The sequence below is a fragment of the Delphinus delphis genome, chromosome 6, assembly GCF_949987515.2.
Source record: "Delphinus delphis chromosome 6, mDelDel1.2, whole genome shotgun sequence".
Classification (NCBI taxonomy): Eukaryota; Metazoa; Chordata; class Mammalia; order Artiodactyla; family Delphinidae; genus Delphinus; species Delphinus delphis.
In genome coordinates, this window is record NC_082688.1 from 27,048,392 (window position 1) to 27,071,652 (window position 23,261).

The 23,261-nt window shown below is 46.9% G+C and overlaps 1 protein-coding gene across 1 annotated transcript in view; it reads right to left on the reverse strand.

The window, feature by feature from the left end:
- TMEM38B (transmembrane protein 38B) overlaps positions 1-23,261 on the reverse strand; it is a 274,182-nt gene that overhangs the window by 111,057 nt on the left and 139,864 nt on the right. The window contains exon 8 of the transcript XR_009519837.1: positions 7,464-7,557. The gene's annotated coding sequence lies outside the window, so the exon portion shown is untranslated. The remainder of the gene's footprint in view (positions 1-7,463; positions 7,558-23,261) is intronic.

The following is a 23,261-nucleotide window of genomic DNA, read 5'->3' on the forward strand; positions in this document are numbered from 1 at the left end:
GCACAACTGAAATGTTATATTTCTTTTTGTGATTATTGAATTAACATCTACCTACCCACCATAATAATTATAATAAAAGCCAACATCATTTGAATGTTCACTATGTGCCAGGCACTATAGGAATCTCTTGACATGTATTCATTTATTCTACTAGTACAACAATCCTATGAGGAAAATGAGGTACAGAAGAGAAACAACTGCACTAAGATTCTCTAGCAAGTAAGAGGTGGTATTGGGATATAATCCCAGGCAGCCTGCAGCTGGAACGGCTCCATGTCTGTTCTCACCGACTGTATCCCATGTCCAGCACAAGGTCTAGAAATTAATAGGAACTCCAGTAGCATTGACCAAATTGATGTGTCTTGCCCAGCCTGAAGCTGCTTTCACACATGAAATCCAGACTTGGGGACAACCTTACAAATCACCTTCACTAACTTGAACAGAAGAAGAATGGGAGACCCAAAGAGGGAATGTGGTTTTCTCAAGGTCACACAGAACCAGGACCAGAAGCCAGATCTCCCTACACAGCCCAGTGCTCTTCCCACTTCACTAAATGAACACTTAAAATTAAAAATAGTAAGTATGTAATACTTAATAAATATTTTTAAACCAATAAAGAGGCATTACACTCCCTTCCCCTCTCCTAACTTTGCTACGGAATCAGATGGAAAGAAAGATGGGTGGGTAAGGAAAGAAAACTATTTCTTCAGAAATGTGTGTTTGGAGAAAAGCACAAGGATTATAGAAAATTGCTATTCATGTAAATTGCTCCTTAAAAAATGATTTTCTTTTTTTTTTTTCAATTTACTAGTGTTAAGCATTTTTTAACTCAAAATAACCTTGATTTAGCAAGTCTGTGTCTTCAACTTACAATTAGTTCAACGTGGTCGTCTGTCATCAATTTTGTTTGTTAGTTCAATGGCAACCGAGCTTGTGCTGATACTGATTTATGCAGAGTTGCACCGTAATGGGGGTTCTGGGGGCCTGCAGTGAGCAGCCTGGCCATCAGAAGACCCTCATCATGGCTGGGGAGGCACTTTGAATGTCTCTTTAGTTTGAATAGGGGAGGTGTGGGGATTGGGGAAAAGGATAGTGGGCTTTGAACTGTTTCTAGATCCTCTCTTCTGTTCTTACAAAGACTTGAGTTGTAAGTCAAGTACAGTTGTTTTTAATTCCTCAAATAATTGGGTTGCCACCTGAATGCTATCCAGCTGCTGACCCAGCCATCCAACTACAGTATCCTCAACTCACTTTTATATTAAGGAGAAGATCTCCAGCTAAGATGGAAATCCAAAGATTCCCATGTTCTAGATTCAGAGCTGTGTTGCTTTAGAATGTTTTAGTAAATCTTTCCACAATGGCTTCCCAATGTTTTTCTTTCCCTCTGGGTACATAGTTTCATTTTAGCTTAGGGGAGAAGGCTTAAAAAAATTTTTTTTCCTATCTGGCTCTGAATATCAGCCCCCAATCTGGCCAACTTCTGACCACAGAGATACTTAAAAAATCATTTCAAATATCTTATCAGGTTTCAGCCTGGACACACAATAAATATTCCTGCCAGTACTGAATAACTCCATAGACACCTAAGAGTATGCAAAAGATCTTACCCTCTCGAGATCCAGAGCCAGTCTCAAAGATAACCCAAAGAAAGAGACACTTGCCCTAAGAGCTGGCTATAGTCAGTAGGAATAGGAACCCTGCTGCAAATAGGGTGCAGCCCACATTTCTGTCCAGCCTTATTTTGGGGGCCCCCAACCTGATGGTTGCCAACCACGTTATTAGGACGTGACATGAGACAAACAAGAGGCTGTATCCATCCCTGGGAGAGAAACACTGGATCAATACCCAGTGTTCTTTTCCTGCCAATCAGAATTTAGAAAGGAAGGAACAACCTGACATTTTACCTTGACCAGGCACCACAGATAGAGATCTAGGAGAGCCAACTTTAGTAAGAATTCTCACCCTTTGCTGTTTTCCCGGGATGCTGTCTAGAGGCTCCAGAGTGAGTGGGGTATCCCAGCGGGTCGTATCCTGGTCACCAGAAACCATAAAGAAGGAAAAATAATTTTCAGTCTGCAGTTTATAGTGAGTACCTGGCTGAGACCCCTTTTTCTCTAGGGCACCTCCTAAATGGATAAGCTTATCTAGGTTAAAAGTTCTCCACTGCGGCCACCGTAATTCAAGATGATCTCTGGTAAGGTTAACCTACTTGTTCAACCTCAAAATAAACTTTTATTCACCTGAGGCCTCACGCTGGCCCCAGTCCAGCATAAGTCAGACCCCGGACTCGCACCACGGACTCGGACCAATTTCTACATTGGACCCAGTCCAACACCGGCCAGGTTCCAGACCCAGTCTGGAAAAAGAAATGCTCAAATGAAGTCTGAAAGCTGTGGACCTGGGATCCAGGACCGGAGAGGGACTCACCCACCACCTCCTGAAGACACAGGAAGGCAGCCACCTGGAGGGGCTATAATAGTACCCGCACCTGGTTGCTTGTTGCTCCCGGGGGCTCTCGGGGGCCTCCTTCGGTTCCTCTTCTGACACCAGCACCGTTAAAAGATAAACTGCAGGGCTTCCCTGGTGGCGCAGTGGTTGGGGGGGGTCCGCCTGCCGACGCAGGGGGCGCCGGTTCGTGCCCCGGTCCGGGAGGATCCCACGTGCCGCGGAGCGGCTGGGCCCGTGAGCCATGGCCGCTGGGCCTGCGCGTCCGGAGCCTGTGCTCCGCAGCGGGAGAGGCCACGGCGGTGAGAGGCCCGCGTACCGCAAAAAAAAAAAAAAAAAAAAAAAAACACATAAATTGCAGCATACTGAAAAATTTAAGAGTTTACTTCAGTAAAAATTGATCCCAATCAGGCAGCACCAAACCCCACCAATAGGAACTGGGGAGAGACTTTCCTAGAGAAGACGCAGACGCAAAGTAAGGAAATTATTGATTGGCTGGAGCTTAGGGCCTGGCTGGCCTTTGTGATTGGTTGTCCTCGGTGTTTTGATTTCGTAGCTCCGAGGCATTTACAGGCTTAGCTTTTGGTTTGCTGATGTAGGCACCGTGGTATCCGAGCTGCCTCAGTCTCATGTTCTCCTTGCTTAATTAATTTAACACTGTTAAGAAGACACTGATCTCTACTTTACTAAAGCCCAAAGAGGAAGAGGGATTTGCCCCAGGGCACACAGCAAGCCGGAGATTGCCTGATTCAGAGTCAGAACTCACTCCATGAGAAATTCAACTCCAGAGTGTCAACAACACGATCACCTTTCAGAAGCTGGGAGGCTAATGCAGAGGGTCACGGGGACCTGCCAGTGAGCTGCGGAGAGTCCAGGTCAGAGGCTGAGTTAGCCCCAAGGGCAGCTGCCTCCCCAGGACCCGGGAGGACCACTGCGAGCGCCCTGCACGAAGGCCCCAAGTCCTTCGCTCTGACATTGCCTTTCCCACCAGCAATGACATCGAAGCTCAGCCCTGGCTTATTTTAATACTCTGGATTTTTTAAATGCCTTCTCCCTGAAAAGAGCTATGGAAAAAGTTCACCTTGTGCTCTTTGGAAAGTCTCCCTCTGCACCCAGAATAGATGCCTTCGTGGATCCCTGCCGCCAACAAAGCCCACTGTCTCCTAATAGAAGAAGGCAACAATGATAAGGTCTCTTCAAAATGTTCCAAAGGGAAATGACACATGTTTTGAGAAGAGCATTGGTAAGCAGGAATGGGTCCAGAGGAACTCGCCAAACTGAGACAAAGGGCAGTGTTTGGCATGGAACAGAAAAAAAGGAAAGCTGGGAGGCAGGTTGAGGGACAGGAAGGCTGCCTCAAATGCTGGAAGGGCTAGTGTGTGCAGGATTGGCAAGGTGGATTCCAAGTGTCCCCAAGGGACAGAAAATAACAATTGGGGCTGCTGCTGATGGGACAGCCTGGGCCGAGGGGTGCAGGAGTTAAGAACACACACTCTTAAATCCTTCCTCTGCAACACACAAAGCCTCAGTTCCCCCATCTGTAAAGAGGTGACGCAATTAGTTCTCTTAAGGGTGTTGTGAGCATTAAATAAGATCATGACTCTTCAGGGTGTATCACAAGCCTGACACATAGTAAGTCCTCCCTATAATGTCACTGCTGTTGGTGCCAAAATCTCGGCCTCTCTGCACCAGTGCAGAATCAAATCTCAGAGACAGAGTTTTAGGTGAAGTAGAAGAGATTTTTTTGCTTTGCCAGGCAAAGGGGGACACAGTGGGCTCCTGCCCTTGAAAACTATGTGCCCCAACCCGGGAGGATTCAGTGGAGAGTGTTATAGTAATAGTTCAAGGATGGAGTTGTTGATGAGATTCGGGTGTGTGCAGGGCTTGCACTCCCTTGATCTGGTCTCAGGTGGTTGGTCTTCTAATCTTGATGAGCTTCTCTGGTCCCTTTAATCTGGCTTCAGGTGGTTTCTTGCCTGTTCCCTTCTTGATTAGCAACTGTTCGAATCTGCCCTTTGGAACTCAGCGAGGGTCATGGAGACTGGAGTCTTGCCTACAAGAAACGGGGAACAAAAAGGCTTCCGTGCCCAGAAGCCCCATGGGGTCCTTCTCGGTTTCACCGTCCTTGCTGTTTAGAGGAACTGAGTTCTTTGTCCTCAGAGGTATTCAAGCAGCAACTGATGACCAATGAGCTGCAAAGCTATGTTGGGAAAGAGACTCATGCTTTAGACAAAGGGTAGGATTAGGTGACCTTAAATTTCCTTCCATTCTTGGCTTTCAAATTCTTTGTCTCATTGAAACGGAGGTTAATGTGAAGTCCTCTACTGGATTACCCTTGCGGGCTCCAGCTTTGGGGCTTTTGTTTTTCCACCTTTGTACTTTCAAATCCTTGCTGTGGAGCAGATTCTGGAGAGTCTCCGAGGGCACAACCCAGGAAGGAAAGCTTCTTTTGCCTGGAGGATGCATTCCTGGAATTCCCAAGATTCCAGTCCCTTTTCCTCCTCACATTGTAAACATTAGGTTCTGGTGGGGAGGACAGAAAGGTCACTCTCCAAACTGCAGTTGCTCCCAGGCTCTGATCTGAATAATTCAACTCATCCTCTGTGAGAGCTCCAGTTGGGCTGATCTCAAGCCCATTTGACAAGGACAGTGCTGATTTAGGCTAACAGGAGGTCATTGTTTGAGCAGGAGAATGACCTCTTCACTTCTTGGTGAGCAAAACCAGGTATGAGAACATAAAACAAATCCAAGGGACTCACTGCAGTGGAACCAGAGGCAGCCTTCCCCAAATTCCCTTCTTAGCAAGACCAAGCCCTAGAGGAGAAGGAGGCATTTATTGGGGATTGCTACAAATTCAGCTTTGCTGCCACTGCCTTTATAACCACAACGTAAAGTAACTCGCACAACACACTGAAGATAAGCTCTTTAAAGAAAATAGAAAAGCATTAGCTTGGCAATTCACCCAAACCTCATCATGCACCATAGACATTTTTGAAGTTTAACAAAGAAAAGCACATCATTAAAGAATACTGCTCTATCACCATTCTTATGCAAATCCTTCCAGATAGTTGGGTGGAAAATTCCATCTAACACGCAGCAAGAAATGAATGTTGCAGGGTGGAAATTTCAGCTATACTGAGTGCATCTATCACTTGTATAATCCAAACTACTGTATGTGCCCTGACTACAGAATTAGTATTGATCCATTCACCATGTAAACATCAAGTACTTCCTATTATTACTTGAAATAGCATGCTATCACAATTTCTATTTCCTCCTTCTATCTTAAATAGAAGTATTGCACATTAGCCCCTTCCTTCATGTACTTTTTTGCACAGCTATCTAACTACAGTGTTCGGTGTGGTGCTGAGTTTCTTGCAGACATCTGCAGTATTAGCTTTAAAGCACTTTATTTTCAAGTCATCTCTGATGGAAGACAATACAACTTTCATTTACCCAGAAACCTGTTACCAGAGCTTCTCTCAGAAACAGGCACATTCTCTCTCTCATCATCATCATCATCATCCTTTGTTTGATACTCATCCCCCTGCTGAGACCACCTTGATCGTGATGCACCTCCAGCACCACCACCCCCAAGAGGACAGGACCCCCCCCAGGTTTCTCCCTGAGGTTGTGAAACATATATTTGCCAAAGCTGAGAACGGTGTTTAATTTCAAGATAACTTGCTATGAAAGCTCAACACTCGACTTTGTTGCGCCGTTCAGATGTCTGAATGCATGAAGACAGATTACTTTGGAGAATCAGTTCTAATGTCTGAGTACCTAAAAGCATCGCAAGGGGTGAGCCTTCTCCTCCCTTTCCTGCGTTGCCCAGCATAACAGCAGGAGGAAATTTGGACTGGGTTCCAGACCTGGAGGGTCAATTTTAGCTCAAATAGCTTGGAGGCACCTATGGCATAATTCATGTTCTCTGCTGCCTGTGGCATTGCCTGGGTACCACACACATCCTGACCGAGTGCACGGTGCTTCTCGTTACCCTCACATGCTCCGAAAGACACTCACTGTGTGTGATTTAACTAGATTTCCAGTGTCTTCCGAGCCCAGCAGCCGCTCCAGTCAGAACACATACAATCTCATTTCTGTCGATGGGAATCTATACATTGCAACCTTAACCTATAACAGAACCAACTCTCACAGACGCCCGTAATACCCCTTGAGCGCAACCCAAGTTGCACAGCCCCATTGTTCTCTTTAACCAACATGTGGAACCTGCACATTCTCACTGAAAAAACGAAAGCCGGGGCTTTGTTTCACAGAGAAAAAATATCCGGAACCAGCTGAGCACTATTTAGCCACCATCCTCATGTCCAAACCCCTTTCAACCAATCGAAAAAATAATAATAATTAACTAATTCATTGCAATTCTTCTTAATAAATGGCCGCTTTGTTGCCAAACTAGACTAATGCAAACTCAAACAGATAAAATTCTGAAATTGGATAGTGTGTGTTCAATAAATATTCAAAGAAGAGAGAGTGAGGGCATTATAAAGGAACCATACATGTAATTCTCTGCCTCCAATAAATTTCCAACTTTATTTCCTTTTTCTTTTTTTTTTTTTGACTTTATTTCTTGACACCAACCATTCAGTCTCTTAAATGCCCAGTTGTGTTCACAGCAAAAACGTTCTATTTGCCTCCCGACCAAGTGCCCCTTCCAGAAGCGGAACCAGATTTAAGACATGCACATATGTACTGTCTTTCTTATGTATTTGAATAATCAGTTGAAGTGAACTGAAGAAAACCTCAAAAGAGTGGATCAGATTGTTCTAACAATAATAGTGCTAATGTTTTGGAAAAATTGAATTAATTAATTAATTAACTGATTAAAATAAAGGCAGTATCATAGCAACCACTCTGGATTGCCTCCTCATTCCTCTCTCCTTCTTAATGATACCCTCCCTGATTTTGACCAGGTAACCACCACTCAAGAGAAGGCGACCCTCTCCCCAGCTCAGGTTCAGTCAATTAGTGAACAGGTAGTAATTGATTGAACTTACCTTGACAGCGACTGGTCCAGGAGCAGGCTTGTGCTTCAGTTCTGACAAACTGACATGAGTCAGGCAGGGGCCTTTGGGAAAAGGTTTCCTCACTCTTGAAAAGAGATTTGATGAGTTCGCCAGTAGTAAAAACATTGTTCAGTGTTGGATCTGCACATGACCCCTGAACCCCAGTAGCCGTACTGGGCAAGATGCAACAATCTTGACCCTTGTTAAGCTGCTGACTTAACCAACCCCGAAGTAGCCCTACCTTGAACTTCCTTTTTTTTTTTTTTTTTTTGCAGTACGCGGGCCACTCACTGTTGTGGCCTCTCCCGTTGCGGAGCACAGGCTCCGGACGCGCAGGCTCAGCGGCCATGGCTCACGGGCCCAGCCGCTCCGCGGCATGTGGGATCTTCCCGGACCGGGGCACGAACCCGTGTCCCCTGCATCGGCAGGCGGACTCTCAACCACTGCGCCACCAGGGAAGCCCTGGACTTCCTATTTTAAAAGAGATAGGAATTCCCGGCACTACAGTCCAAAGCATCCTAACTTCTGCAGGTAACTATCAGTCCTGATAAATTGATTGAGAAATGACCCTCCACTCACTTCCTGTCTTGCTATTCCCTTGCCCCAGATGAACTTCTGGGTTGAAATGGGAACATTCATCTATTCAAGCAGACACGGACTGATGTTATCTAAAAATAAGAGAGACAAATGAATCTTACCACTCAGTACCTTCACCAAGAAAGAATAACTCCACTATGGCCTATGAACCGAAATCTGCCCTGTACGCGCCCATGAGCACGCAGCCAGCGTGCTACTGCAGAGCTTCAAGACGGCCTCATAGAAAGAGGGGAGGGAGCGATTAGAATATAAAAAGGATGCGCTCTGTGAAGCCCCTGGAGTTTCACGGCTTTTAGGAAATAAAAACCTCCCTGTATAGGAGCCGCTTCCAAGGTTGCTTAAACACAGAAACCACTGCTTTCATCAGAGGGAACCTCATGCAGAAGTACTTCAGGTTGAAGAGGGACAGGAGCCTCTACTCCGCCCACGCAGTCCACACCCACTGACAGCTCCTGAGTCATTTCCACCGAATCCCTAGGATGCCCTGGAGTAGTTTTAGAAATGACCATCTAAACAAGGCTGAGGGGCCAGGCCATGTTTTGGGCAATAGAGCTTTTTAAGTAACACGAAGTCCTAAAAGTTTAAACGAACCAACAAAAGTGCTTTTGTTTACCGGAAAACATGCAGATCGGTGATGAAGTACCCCAGCAATACAGGAGAAACAGCAACCCAAGGCCAGTGAAAGATTCTTCCTCACCTCTAGGTCAGGATTCAACTGTGGTCCCCCAGAATGGGATCACCTGAGAATCCTGGCTGAAAAGGGGAAAAACTACCTAAATATAGGTTGATACTGCTGCAGGAAAACATCAGAGAAATTTGGTCTCCACAGGAATTGCAGTGTTCTCCTCCATCAAAAAGGTGGGGTTAGGGCTTCCCTGGTGGCGCAGTGGTTGAGAGTCCGCCTGCCGATGCAGGGGACACGGGTTCGTGCCCCGGTCCGGGAAGATCCCACATGCCGCGGAGCGGCTGGGCCCGTGAACCATGGCCACTGAGCCTGCGTGTCCGGAGCCTGTGCTCCGCAATGGGAGAGGCCACAGCAGTGAGAGGCCCGCGTACCGCAAAAAAAAATTAAAAGGTGGGGTTATACCATAACCAATATTAAAAGACTAAAGACGGCCTGGTTGAAAATGTTTGCAATTTAGAAATCAGCTTAAAGAGACAACTCAACATAAAAAATGAGGAAAGAATAGGGACAGACAATTCATAGAAGAAATACAGGTGACCAAGGAATATATGAAAAGATTCTCGGCTTTACTCCTAATTAGGGAAGTGCAAAATAAAACAATGAAACACCACTCTCAGCACTAGATGTTTGCAAAAATGCTAAAGACATAATATCCGGGGTTGCAAATAAAGTAGAGAAATGGGCCCTCTCACACATTTCACGGAGTGTGAATTGGAACACAGTTTTGGAGGACAATTTGGCAATGTCTATCAACTTAAAATGCAATTCTATTTTAGGAGTCTGTCCTACAGATATATTTGCACATGGCTGCAAAGATATAGCTACAGAGATATTCACTACAACATTGTTTGTAATTGCAAACACACAGGAACCAATGTAAATGTCTATCAATAAGGACCAGATTAAATATATTCTGGTATAGGCATAAAATAGAATAGTGAGCAAACATTAAAAAACAATGAGGTAAGCTGGGACAACGTGAGAGAGTGGCACTGACATATATACACTACCAAGCGTAAAATAGGTAGCTACTGGGAAACAGCTGCATAGCACAGGGAGATCAGCTCGGTGCTTTGTGACCACCTAGAGGGGTGCAATAGGGAGGGTGGGAGGGAAATGCAAGAGGGAGGGGATATGGGGATATACGTCTACATATAGCTGATTCACTTTGTTATATAGCAGAAACTAACAGAACATTGTAAAGAAATTATACTCCAATGAAGATGTTAAAAAAAGAAAATGAGGTAGATATAGGTGCTGTTACAGGAGCATCTGCAATGTAAAAAATGAATAAAGGAAAGCACATCTTCCAAAAACATTTTTAATAAAAGATAATATGTATATATCCTCTTTTTAATATACCTATTACAATGCCAGAAATATAGTAAATACTCAATAAATATTGGAAGAATAAGTGACTTGTAAATATTTGCTAGAAGAGTGAACTACTGATGAATAAGTGAATGTGTATGTAAACATGAAAAATTTATGCGAAAATATGCAAGGTTAACTCAGTGTTATGGGAGGGAGAATCACCTTTCATTTAATATCTTTCTATAGATTGTTTTTAAATGATTACAGGTATACATGCTATTTTCACAGTAACAGAAAAAGTTAAGGATCCACCTCTGTTTTTTTAAAAAGATGTTAATAGCTTAAACAATCTTGAAAGATAAAGGAAAGACAAAGAGAGAATATTTGCAACATACTTAACAAAGTTAACTCCACAAAACATAAAGAGCATTACTAATCAATAAGATAGAGAGAAACAGCCAGAAAAAGTAATAGTAAATAGCCAAATGATATGTGGCCAACAGTGGTAATCATCTACCTGTTGTCTATTACAAGCAGAACTATATTAGGGAGAGGGGCCAGCACTGTGTTTATCACCCAAAAGAAAAGTGGAAATGACAAAAAAGCATGTGAAAAGATATTCAAGCTCACCTAATCAGGGAAAAACAAACCGAAACAAAATAAAACACTTGATTTTTGCTCATAACATAGGCCAAAAAGAAGAACAAGATTTCTATGATCCAGTGTTGACAAGGGCTTGGAAGAAGGCATTCTTTGATAAAGTCGGTGGGAGTGTAAATTGGTACAGTAGTTTGGGCAGTGATTTGACATACCTATCAAATTTTAAAATACATCACCTTGGACCTAGAAATCCCACTTCTAAAAATGTGTCCCACAGAATCCCTTCCACAGTTACATAAGGATGAATGTACAAGAATGTTCACTAGAGCCTTGCTCATTAGCAACAATCTGGAAACAATTTTATTTATCTATCAGCAGAGATGTGAACAAGAACATGAGTCACGATCTCTGCCCTGATAGAGCCTGCATTCAGTCAGGGGCAGAGGAGACACGATAAACAAGGAAACAAACAAGCACGATGCCTTCCAATAACGTGAGTACCATAAAGGAAATAAAACAAGGTGATGGGCTAGAGTGTGTTTGGGGGTGTAGAGAGGGTCAGAGCAGAAGGGAAACTATTGTACACGGAGCCATAGGAGATGCCTCCCAGGAGGCTGACACTAAGCTAAGATCAGAATGATGACAAAGAACTAGCCCAGCAAATGCAAGCCCTGAGACGCACAACAGGAGGGAGATGAAGGGTAATGAATAAGGAGGCGAAAGGGACACAGTGAGATTGGAGAGGAGGACCACAGCCCGGTATCATTTAGTCCTTGAACCTCAGTCTCAGAGGAAGAGTCTGGGAAGCCACTGGGGTATAAGCAAGGAGTGACATGACCAGGTTTACCAGTTTTAAAAGATCTCTCTGGCTGCTGGGTGAAGAACAAATTGTAGGAAATGACAATGGGAGGATGAAGAGCAGTTAGGAGGTCCTAGCGAGGTGTACTGGTGGCTTAGACCAGGTTGCTGACAGTGGAGAGTGTGACAGGTGTCCAGACAGGGGCATGTTTTGGAGGTAGAGCCTATAGGATTTGCTAGCAGACTGGAGCTGGGGTCCTACAGGGAAGCAGGAATCAAGGATGTCTCCCAGCCTCGGGGCCTGAACAGCTGGGTGGGATGGTGGTGTTATTTACAAAGAGGAGAAAGAAGTTTAGTGGAGAAAGTCCAAGTCCATTTTGGCCTTGTTAAGCTCGCATGTCCTATGACAGGGGTCCCCAACCCCCGGGCTGTGGACCAGTACCGGTCCGCAGCCTGTTAGTAACCGGGCCACGGGGCAGGAGATGAGCGCCAGGCGAGACAGCAAAGCTTCATCTGCCGCCCCGCATCACTCCCCATCGCTCACATTACCGCCTGAACCATCGCTCGCGTTACCGCCTGAACCATCCCCCGCAACCCCGTCCGTGGAAAAACTGTCTTCCACAAAACCTGTCCCTGGTACCAAAAAGGTTGGGGACCGCTGTCCTATGAGACAGGCAAGCAGAGATGAAGTTGGAAATTAACATATATATTTGCAGTTGCACAGAGAAAAATCTGGGAGGTTATCCACCTAACCGATAAAGGGATTCTCTCCAGAAAGTGGAATTGGGGGTGGGGGAGGGTAGATGAAGAGGAAAGAAGCTGCTTCTACATTTGACTTTATATACATCAATGAGGTTTGAAATATTACAATGAATATGTATTACCTTTGAAATTTAAATAAATGAATACAAATAAAAGACTGACTGAGGGATTTTCCAATTTTTCCACAGAGCTGCTCCTTCAAACAAAATCTTATCCAGAATGTTCGTCCCACTGTCATCATTCAGGCCTCAGCTCACATATCACCTCCTTGGAGAGGCCATCCTTCACCACAGGATCTCAGGTAGCTCCACCCGTCCTTCCCCCAAGCCCAACTATTGAACACCCTATTTTATTGACAGCACTTATAACCCCAAATTGACTTGTCTGTTTGTTTACTTGTCTTCCCTACTAGAATATAATGGTCAAGAGAGCAGGGAGGGTGAATGTCTTGTTCTCCAAATATCTGTAGAATCTAGAGCAGTTGCATACAGTAGGCACTCAATAAATACTCCCTTGATTAAAAATGAACTCCAAGTTGTCCTCAGGATAAAAAGCTGAGCTGCTTCAATTGAACTGAAGCCAGGGGTCCAGAGTCCTGTCACTGTCACTCTCCACTCCCTTCCCCCAACCACTGACTGCCCTAGGGTACCTCCAGGGCCTGGCAGGAAACAATGTGAAACGCAGATAGTCTGCAAGGGTCTGACCTGAGCCCTTCTTCTCAGGAAGCCTACTTCCCCCAGGTTCTAGCCAACACGACCAGAGCTGATCAGGTCCAGACTGAGCTTTAAGCTCTACCTATCTCTTTCCACATCACCTTCACCATCCGTACTGCGCCACCCAGGCAGCGTCCATTCCCTCTCCACCGCTCCTGCTCAGGGAGTCACCAGCAAGTGCCAGCCCCGGCCCAGCCCTGTACTGGGCACAGTGGGTCCAGAGACAAGCACACCGGGGCCCTATCCTGCAGAAGCAGCATGTGGAAGGTAAGCCAGGCCAGAGTCGATTCCAGCAGAGACCCTGGCATTCTGGTGGCTCTCACTGGCACATGTCAAGTCCAACTGGGTCCCTAGCTCTTTCTCGAGGCTTCCTGATTGTCCTGAGGCCGCACACTCAGGACTGGCTCTCTGTGCACGCAGTTGCTGCCTTCATGAGATACAGATGATGCTACGGCCCACTTCCAAGAAAGGGAACCAACATCTGTCTGCCTTGCTCGGCTTCAATGCCACTTCAAGAAGGGGTTAGCAGCCATCTCTGGGCATTGTTTTCTGCCCCTTCTGTGGCCTAGAGGGAGCAGCCCTTGTCCTCAGACCACACCCCTCCCCAGCCTCTGCCCAGGCCAGGGGGCTTGCCTATGAGCCTGCTGTCTGCCTAGGTCCAGGGCTAGCATCTCTCAGCAAGAGCCCAACACAGAACCAGGAGTGTGGCAGGTATTCAGCAACCCTACAGAAAGGTAAGCCCCTGCCACGGGTCAGAATCATCTTCCTGGGCCCAAAGTCTCCTTTGGCCTCTGCTTCTGTGTGGGCTGAGGGTAGAAGCTAGGGCTAAAGCCGGGAGGGACCAGAGCAGGGAGGAGGGCCCTTGCAGTCCTCACCACAGTGATTCAGGAAGGAGAAGGCCCGACAAACTCTGCGGGGCAGGGGGCCCCTTCCCCAGAGCCCAGCGCGTGGTGCTCAGGGGCCCCCTGCTGGCAGCTGGGGGCATGTGTGACTGGGGGGCAGGGCTGCTCAGGCCCAGGAGGGCTCCGTCCTGCAGGGACACACACACACACAGAGGCACCCCAGTCCATCGTGTGCACAGCCCCTGCACCCACACAGGAATCTACATCCCACATGTAGCCCAAGCAAGGATGTGCATACACAGAGAGCCATGCATGCACAGACGTGTACCTGCAGACCTGAGCCCCGGCGTGCAAGCGCAGAGACGGAACACATTCACGCGTGTGCTCCTAAGCAGGTACCTGCACACCTCCACAGGCACACAGGTGCACGCACACAGGTGTGCATACACGTGAGCGTGGCCCGTGACTGAGCTCCCCCTCCCCCGTGGCCCCTTTTGCAACTCCCTCCCTCCCTCCCAGCCATCACCTGGGGAAAGACGCTGGCTGGCATGACTTCCGCCCCTCTGCTCTGCTGCTCTCAGCGGGCAGGCAGTGCTCACTCCATGGTTTAGGTACCCCGGGGCCCCCTCAGGAGCTCAGCTCCACCGCAGCACAGGATTCCCCTGCCTGCACACAGCCTCTCCTCACCTGTGGCCTGTGGGTCTGGACAGCAAGTACGTGGTGGCAGAGGTGTGCCTCCCCGGCAAAGACTCAAGGGCGGCAGTAATCTCCGTATGGAGGGCGGCTGCCTACTGGGTCCCATCACGAGGTAGGCAACAGCAGGCCGGGGATGGGGTCTAGAAGGTGGGAGCTGAGGCTCTTGAACTCTCCGAGAAGCTGAGGCTGTAGGCAGACATCCCTGAGGCTGGGCCAGGGGTCGGGGGGATCCAGGGCTGACAGAGCCTCAGAAACCCAGGTTCAAGGAGGAGGAAGGAAACAAATGTTCACTGAGTGCCTGCTGTACGCAGACACGGTCCCCACGTCGTCTGGCTCCATCCTTACTTCCCCAGAGGTGAGGAGCGTTACTAGTCTTCACAGGTCCCCGCATAACAAGGCATCACCAAGGCCCATTCTTTTCCTTCTTAAATATCCCTCAGATTGTTTTCACTGATGCAGCAACAAGTCCAGGCTTCCCTTAGCTCTTGCCTGAGCCAGAAGCACAGCCTCCTAACTGGGCCCCTTCCCCGCTCTGTCCCATCCAGCCTGCTTCCATAAGTCAGAATGACCGGTTTTCAACAACATGCAGTTAAATTCTCTTAATGGCTTCGATGACTTCTTGTTCTAAGGACTGAGACCAAAATCTTAATCTCTGCTTTGCACCCTCACCTACCTGTCCAGTCTCACTGATCACTTCTCACCCCTGATTTCCTCCATTCCACACGGTTGTTGTCAATTTCTCCAGCGCCCCGTGCTTCCTCCCACCTCAGGGGCTTTGCACGTGCTCTTCCCTCCCCTGCCCCATTCCCATCCCCTGGCCTGATAAACTCCTTCTTCAAACAGCAATTCCTCCTGGACGCCTCTTTGCCCCCTGATCCTCTCTCCCTGTTAAACACTCATAACTCCCTGCAGTGTCCCATCATAACACACAGCAGTGCTGGTAATTACCTGTCTGTGCTTTTATGTGGTTTCCCTCCATCTGCTCCATCCCCTGGGCTCCCAGCTCTGTGACGACAGAGACCTTGCCTCTTACTTACTCTTTGAGGCTCACATTCCTAGAAAGTGTACATCCTGGAGATGTTGTATTCAAAACAGGCCCCTCTGCCTCCAAACACCATCCCCTAATTCAACAAGTCTCTCTGTGTCCCAGACGGCAGTGCCAGGAAGAAGGACTAGTCCCTTCTGGATCCCGGGACTCGACCTTCTAGGTGAGTCTCTGCTTTGAATGATCCAATCCAGCCCATCCTTCCACTAGCCCCGGCGCTCAGCAGGCCAGACTGTGCACTTATTTCTACCTGGGCAAGCCACCTGCTCTATTACCTTTCTTTTTATTTATTTATTTATTTAAATTATTTACTTTTGGCTGCGTTGGGTCTTCTTTGCTGCACACGGGCTTTCTCTAGTTGCGGTGAGCGGGGGCTACTCTTCGTTGCAGTGCGCAGGCTTCTTATTGCAGTGGCTTCTCTTATTGCGGAGCACGGGCTCTAGGTGCACGGGCTTCAGTAGTTGCAGCACACAGGCTCAGTAGTTGTGGCTCGCGGGCTCTAGAGCGCAGGCTCAGTAGTTGTGGCACACGGGTTTAGTTTCTCCACGGCATGTGGCATCTTCCCAGACCAGGGCTCGAACCCGTGTCCCCTGCATTGGCAGGCGGATTCTTAACCACTGCGCCACCAGGGAAGTCCACTATTACCCTTCTTGAGCAAAATAATAACTGTCTGACTGGCAAAAGGCAGTGCTTACCTGCAATCTCTGGTTGGTGGATAAATGAAACTAAACCCAGTAATTGATGAGAAAGACCAGCAGACACATCGTCTTGGGAAGGCAGGGGGAAGCTTTCTAATCATGAGGCCAAGAGCATACACAATGAAGAAAACAGCGACCAAGTAAAAATGTTCAACTTCTGTACATCTTTTTAGATATTCACCATCCAAAGGACAAACCAGGCTTTTGGAGCTCCTGAGGGCTTGTGGTTGGAGAACTCTGAAGTAAACAAGCCTCCTTCACAGGGATTCACACAATTCATGGGGGCCCTTATTCAAAAACGATTACGAATTTCAAGACAGGGACAGCGGAGAATTAAGCCAACCTCAGGGCCTTTCTAAACTGGGCAACTACAAGGTCACCCACCCACGAAGCTGGCCCTGCTCCTTCACACTGGAATTTCCCACACACAAGTCAGTTCTGGAAACATTCATTCACCAAACACCCCACCCAAGCCCAGCCCTTACAAAGCTTAGAGTCCAGTGATGGAAGAGCAATCAGTGCATAGCTGAGAAGATAACTGGGTGTATCTCTACTCCCCTGAGGCCACGCAAGATGCATGGGCTCCGTTCCAGATCCCAGAATCTCAGGGACACACAGTGAGGTGTCAAGGCGCACGTGACCTGGGGATGGTCTCGCGCACAGTGCCCTGTAAATTACTTTACTCACACTCTGCAAAATCCTGGGTGCATTTTGGAGGAAGAAGTTAAAGAAAATCTGGCTGAAGAGAGCTAGCCCTGGTGCTACAAGGAGATGAGGGTCTTTGGAGAGACAGGTGTCCCCTGTGAGGTGCTCTGCAGTCCCATGCCAGCACACTACCCTCCTTTAACAGGAAGTGTGAGTGAGGCAAAGTTGCCTCCTTTAATATCACCCAAGACAACTCTGCCTCCCCGTGCAAACTGGGGTGAGAAATTTGAGGGCTTCCTTTCCTGGAGCCCTGAGCTGCAATGATTTTGCCAAAGAAGGGCCAGAGGAGAGATCAAGGCAACCTTCAACTCCCCACATATAATAAAAATAATAGTCCCCATTTGTTGGTGAACCACTATGCTGAACCAAGCCCTGCGTTGGGAGCTTTCACATTTAACATGAGTTCCCTAAGGTATGTCTTATCCCTGTCTTGAAACTCTAGGAATCTTGATGGGTTTTGTTTTCGTTTTAATTTAACACTCATACAGCACTCACCATGTACCAGGCACTGTCCTAAAATCTTTACAGATAATAACTCATTAAATCCACACAGTCACCCTATAAAGTAGGTACTATGACGGTCACTCCCATGTTACTAATGGGGAAACTGAGACCAGAGGGTGAAGTTACTTGCTCAATGTCACATAGACAGTAATTGGCAGAACAAGGATTCAGACCCAGACAGACTGCTCCAGCATCCGTGTCTTTAACTGTTGTTTGTGTTACTTCTCCAGACTCAAAAAGCAGACAGAATAGAGTGTCAGCTTACCTCAAGGAGAAGCCCGCGCAGCGCAACAAAAAGTAGCCCCTGCTCACCGCAACTAGAGAAAGCCCACGCACAGCAATGAAGACACAACACAGGCAAAACTAAATTAATTAATTAATTAATTTTAAAAAATAAGTAAAACCAACAAGGAAAGTATATTTATTTTTTAAAAAATTAACCAAAAAAAAAAGTCTACAAACATTAAATGCTGAAGAGGGTGTGGAGAAAGGGAAATTTCCTACATTGTTGGTGGGAATGTAAATTGGTACAACCATTATGAGGAACAGTATGGAGGTTCCTTAATAAACTGAAAATACAACTACCATATGATCCAGCAATCCTACTCCTGGGCATATACCCAGAGAAAACCATAATTTGAAAAAATACACACACGCCAATGTTCATTGCAGCACTATTTACAATAGCCAAGACATGGAAGCAACCTAAATGTCCATCGACAGAGGAATGGATAAAGAAGATATGGTATATATATACAATGGAATATTACTCAGCCATAAAAAAGAACGAAATAATGCCATTTGCAGTCACATGGGTGGACCTAGAGATTATTATACTAAGTGATGTAAGTCAGACAGAGAAAGACAAATATCACATGATATCACTTATATGTGGAAGCTAAAAAAGAAGATACAAATGAACTTATTTACAAAACAGAAACAGACTCACAGACTTCGAAAACAAACTTACAGTTCCCAAAGGGGAAAGGTAGGGGGAGAGATAAATTAGGAGTTTGGGATTAACATATACACACTATTGTATATAAAATAGATAATCAACGAGGATCTACTGTATAGTAGTACCAGGAGCGCTACTCAATATTCTGTAAAAACCTATGTGGGAAAAGAATCTGAAAAAGAATGGATACATGTATATGTATAACTGAACCACTTTGCTGTACACCTGAAACTAACACAACATTCTAAATCAACTATACTCCAATACAAAATAAAAATTAAATTAAAAAAAGAAAACCACATGTCTCAATCCTGACCCCCAGAACATGTGAGCACATCCTTTATTGGAAAAAGGGTCTTTGCAGATGTAATTAAGTTATGGATTTCAAGCTGAGACTATCCTGGGTTATCTGGGTGGGCTCTAAATCCAATGACAAGCGGCAGGCAAAGACTCAGAGAAAAGAAGCAGAGATTTGAGGTATGCCGCCACAGCCTAGGAAGCCCTGGAGCCACAAGAAACAGGCAGCAGCAAGGAGGATTCCCCACCAGAAACACCCGAGGGAGTGTGACCCTGCCAACACCTTGATTTCGGACTTCTAGTTCCTGAAACTGTAAGAGAATACATTTCTGTTGCTTTAAGCCAGGAAGTGCATGGTAATTTGTTATGGTAGCCCTAGGAAACTAACTAATACACTGTCCCTGGGGAGAGAAAAGAAAGAAACCCCAGGAGGAGGCTGCATTAGTTTGCTTGAGCTGCCATAACAAAATACCACAGACTGAGTGGCTTAAACAGTAAACGTTTATTTCTCACAGTTCCGGAGGCTAGAAGTCCATGATCAAGGTGCCAGCAGATTCGCTTTCTGGTGAGGACTCTCTTCCTGGCCTGTAGACACCCGCCGCCACTGGGTCCTCGCATGGCCTCTCCTCTGTGCTTACACACAGAGAACTCTGGTGTGTCTTCCTCTTCTCATAAGGACACCAGTTCTATCAGATTACAGCCCACCTTTCTGGCCTCATTTAGCCTTCATTACCTCCATATAGGCCCTCTCTCAAAATACAGTCACATTGGGGGTTGGAGCTTCAACGTATGAATTTGGGGCGAACACAATTCAGTCCATAACAGAGGCTATGTGAACAACGTGTGAACGCCCAGAGCATGTAGATACGGCTCCTTCACAGCAAGTGGAGGCGCTCTGGAACGCAAGGCAATTTCCCGGAACGGGGCCCCAAGGCTTTCCTCAGTGATGGCCCAAGAACAGGTAGCAGCAAAGGGAGGGCCAAGAGGAAAACCTCCTACCCTCGACCACCTTCTCAAGTTGGCCTCATGTGCAGTTTATGCCGTTATTACTCCCCTTTGCTTTATTAGTGAAGTGGCTGGTCTCCCCACAGGCAACAACCACAAGATTTCATTTTCAAAAAGTGAATTCTTAGAGTTGAAGTACCTCCAAAGAGAATCTGGATCCCTTCACACTGTATGAGAGAGTGTGTTTATAAATAAATATCTGGGTGGATCTGGGTTTTGAACAGCAAAGATGGCTGGAGTCATTTTATCAAAGAATTATTTAAAAAGCAGTTTATCCCCAAGTGGACAGGAATACACATCAAATCCAAATGGCACAATTGTGAGCAGGATTTGGGATTATATAGCAAAAGCAGCCAAGGTAACTGCTCTGAGATCTCAAGAGTTTCAGCATGTTAAATTAAGTCCTCTGGCACCTTTTAAAATCTAAGGAAATCAGTCTTATGTTGCTCTAACAGGTTAGGTTTTGGTAAAAATAAACAATACAAGCTATTTAAATCATCCTGGCTTTGAAAACAATTAACTGATCACCACCCATTCCTGTAACATCCTTTCCCTTGAATGTTTACAATTTATCTGTTTAATAAATATGTATTCAGCTCCTACTATGTGCCAGGCATAAGGCTGGGTCTCGGGGATTTAATCATAAACAAAAAGGACAATGCCCAACCAGAAGGTGGGTCCACTGTTGGCCCTGGAGTTCAGGCCAAGGGGACTGGAGCCGGGAAACAGGAAGGCAGCCTTACAAGCAGGGAGGCCTCCGCACAGGAACTTAGCAGGAGAACCAGAACACAGGCCAATTATAGGGAACCCATCCAGGTTTAGTGGGGCAGAGGCACATCTCAGGGAACAGTAGGGGGTCGCAGGGACCCAGCCTGGGTGCCCCTTCCCTACTCTAACAAGGAGGCTGACACAACGCTGAGCCCACTTCCCTACCAGGAGGAGAGGCCCACTCCCTGCTTCAGCCGGGATGGGGGTGGGGCAGGGAGGACATGTAGAGGGACATCAGTGCATCCCGTGAGGTGGGAACGGATTCAAACCCACCTGGGGAAAACTGGGTGGCAGGGACTCCCTTGAGCACTGGGATTTTTAAAAACTATTTATTCATTTATTTGGCTGCCCTGGGTCTTAGTTGTGGCACATGGGGTCCTCATTGCCACATGCGGGATCTTTAGTTGTAGCATGCGGGATCTAGTTCCCTGACCAGGGATCGAACCCAGGCCCCCTGCACTGGGAGCGTGGAGTCTTAACCGCTGGACCACCAGGGAAGTCCCAAGCTTTGGGATTTTAAAGCCCACAAAGCGAACGCACACCAAAGGGTCCAGGCGCACAGTGAGTTGGAGTGCCACCCCCTCATTTCCTGGACCTGCCGTTCTCTCACCAAGGAGGCCCCTCTGGGTCTCTGATCACTGCTCAGTGTGTCTCCTTGCCCTGTACCGTACGTGAGAAAATCAAGGAGAAGGGGAGGAAGGAGAAAGTGCAGAGAGCGGGGAGACGGCTGCTCACCGTTCATCACGTAAAGTCCAATTCTGTTCTTTTTGGATTTGTTTCTACCTGGTCTTATCTTTTCTGGGAAGCTGCCATGGTTTCCAAACTTACATGGCGTCCAAAAAAACAAAAAAGTGGGGGGCAAATAGTCAGACTTATTTACCTGCCCTGTATGAAAGAGATCATGAAATCTTGATTTTGGAGAAGTCAGGGCCTCTGTAAGCCTCACTTTTCACCTCTGAAGAATGGGAATAAATGAGGATTAAAAGCCTAGCTCACAGAGGTAATGTGGAGATTAAGGAATTTTACATGACTCGCACACGCTTGTACCTTAGCAATTATCATTACAGACATGCCAATCCACAAGGTAGAAGAGACTGGAAGCTCCCTCAGTCGGGCCCTCCCCTCCCTCCCTGGTGCCTGCGTGTCCCCTACAATAGGCCCATGAGGTTGTCAGCCCGGATCTGTCACCACGGATAAGGAGCCAGTCAAGCACACCAATACGCAGTGTTTATCAAGCACAAACTATGTACCGGGCCCTGTGCTAAATGTTGCCCCTGCAGGGGCTCCTTTTATCTTCAAAATCAGTCAGCGAGGTGGTGATGGTACAATTCTGTGAACACACTAAAGCCATGGAACGGTTTGCCCTAAATAGTTGAATTATGTGGTATGTGATCTGTATCTCAGTAAAGCTGTTATTTAGGGGGGAAAAATCCTTAGTGAGACAGGAACTGGTAGCATTCCCATTTTACAGATGCAGTACCCGAGGCTTAGACAGGTGCAGTAACTTGCCTGAAGTCACACAGCCAACAGGAAGCTGGGCCGAGACACCGTCTCCCAGCCCCCAGGGCATGAACACCACTCCCCTGCCTCTAGAGGGAAGCTTCCACGTATGGAGGGCTTGCTCTGCGGGAGCGTCTGGGTCCAGCGTCCGGCATCGTCGCACTGACCCTCTCACAGCCCGTGAGGCAGCCTGCTCCTGCGTTGCACCGCGTGGGGCTGTAGCGAGTTTCCGCGTGTGCTGAGCCAACTCTGCCGCTGTGGAGCTTCCACCCCTTCATGCTGGTTCTCCCTTTGCAGCCGCATGGAGTAAGAATGCTCTTCACTCTCTGAGGTGCCCTCAGTATCAGAACGTAGCACTAGATCCCCCCTTTCTTCTTTGCCCCTGGGCCCAACAGATACATAGGCCCGGCAGAAGCTTGCAGACCGCAGAGCTGGGAGGCCAGGGATTCCCAAAGTCAGCCTGTGGATTCTGGCTACACAAACGTCACCCAGAGCCTTTAAAAAATTCCAGTTCCATTGGGAGAGCCCAAATCAGTGGATGTAAGCCTTTTTTTTAAAGCTACCAAGTGATTCCAGTCAGGAGGAAGGTAAAGAAACCTCACATTTTAAAGACAGGGAACTACTATCTCAAAATCATACCGCCATACTCATATTCACCTTTGGACAAGCCCACTTCAGTGTTGATGATTCTAAACAACTGACATGAATGTGTAGGTTAAAATGCAAAGGGTAAAAGACAGGAAAATATAATCCGTACAAGAAGAGATGCTATTAATCAACAATTTTAATCCTAGTATCTATTTTTCAAACTGCAATCAAAACAGCGTAAGGTGTTTTACAGCCATTAAATTTAAAACCAATAATACGCAATTCTGGTGAAGTTATTTGGTTCATTTGCACATTGCTTGTAACAATTTAAATTGATATAATACTTTGCAAACCAATGCAGCACAACCAATCAAGACTGTCAGGCTCAGTCCTTTACTGAGTTCCTACGTTGTGCCAGGCACTCAGGTGTTGGAAATACAGGTGTGAATAAGACTTGCTCACTGGGACATCCCTGGTGGTGCAGTGGTTGAGAATCTGCCTGCCAATGCAGGAGACACACGGGTTCGAGCCCTGGTCCGGGAGGATCCCACATGCTGCGGGGCAGCTAAGCCCGTGCACCACAACTACTGAACCTGTGCGCCACAACTACTAAAGCCCACATGCCTAGAGCCCGCGCTCCACAACGAGGGAAGCCACCGCAATGAGAAGCCCATGCAGCGCAACGAAGAGTAGCCCCCGCTCACCGCAACTAGA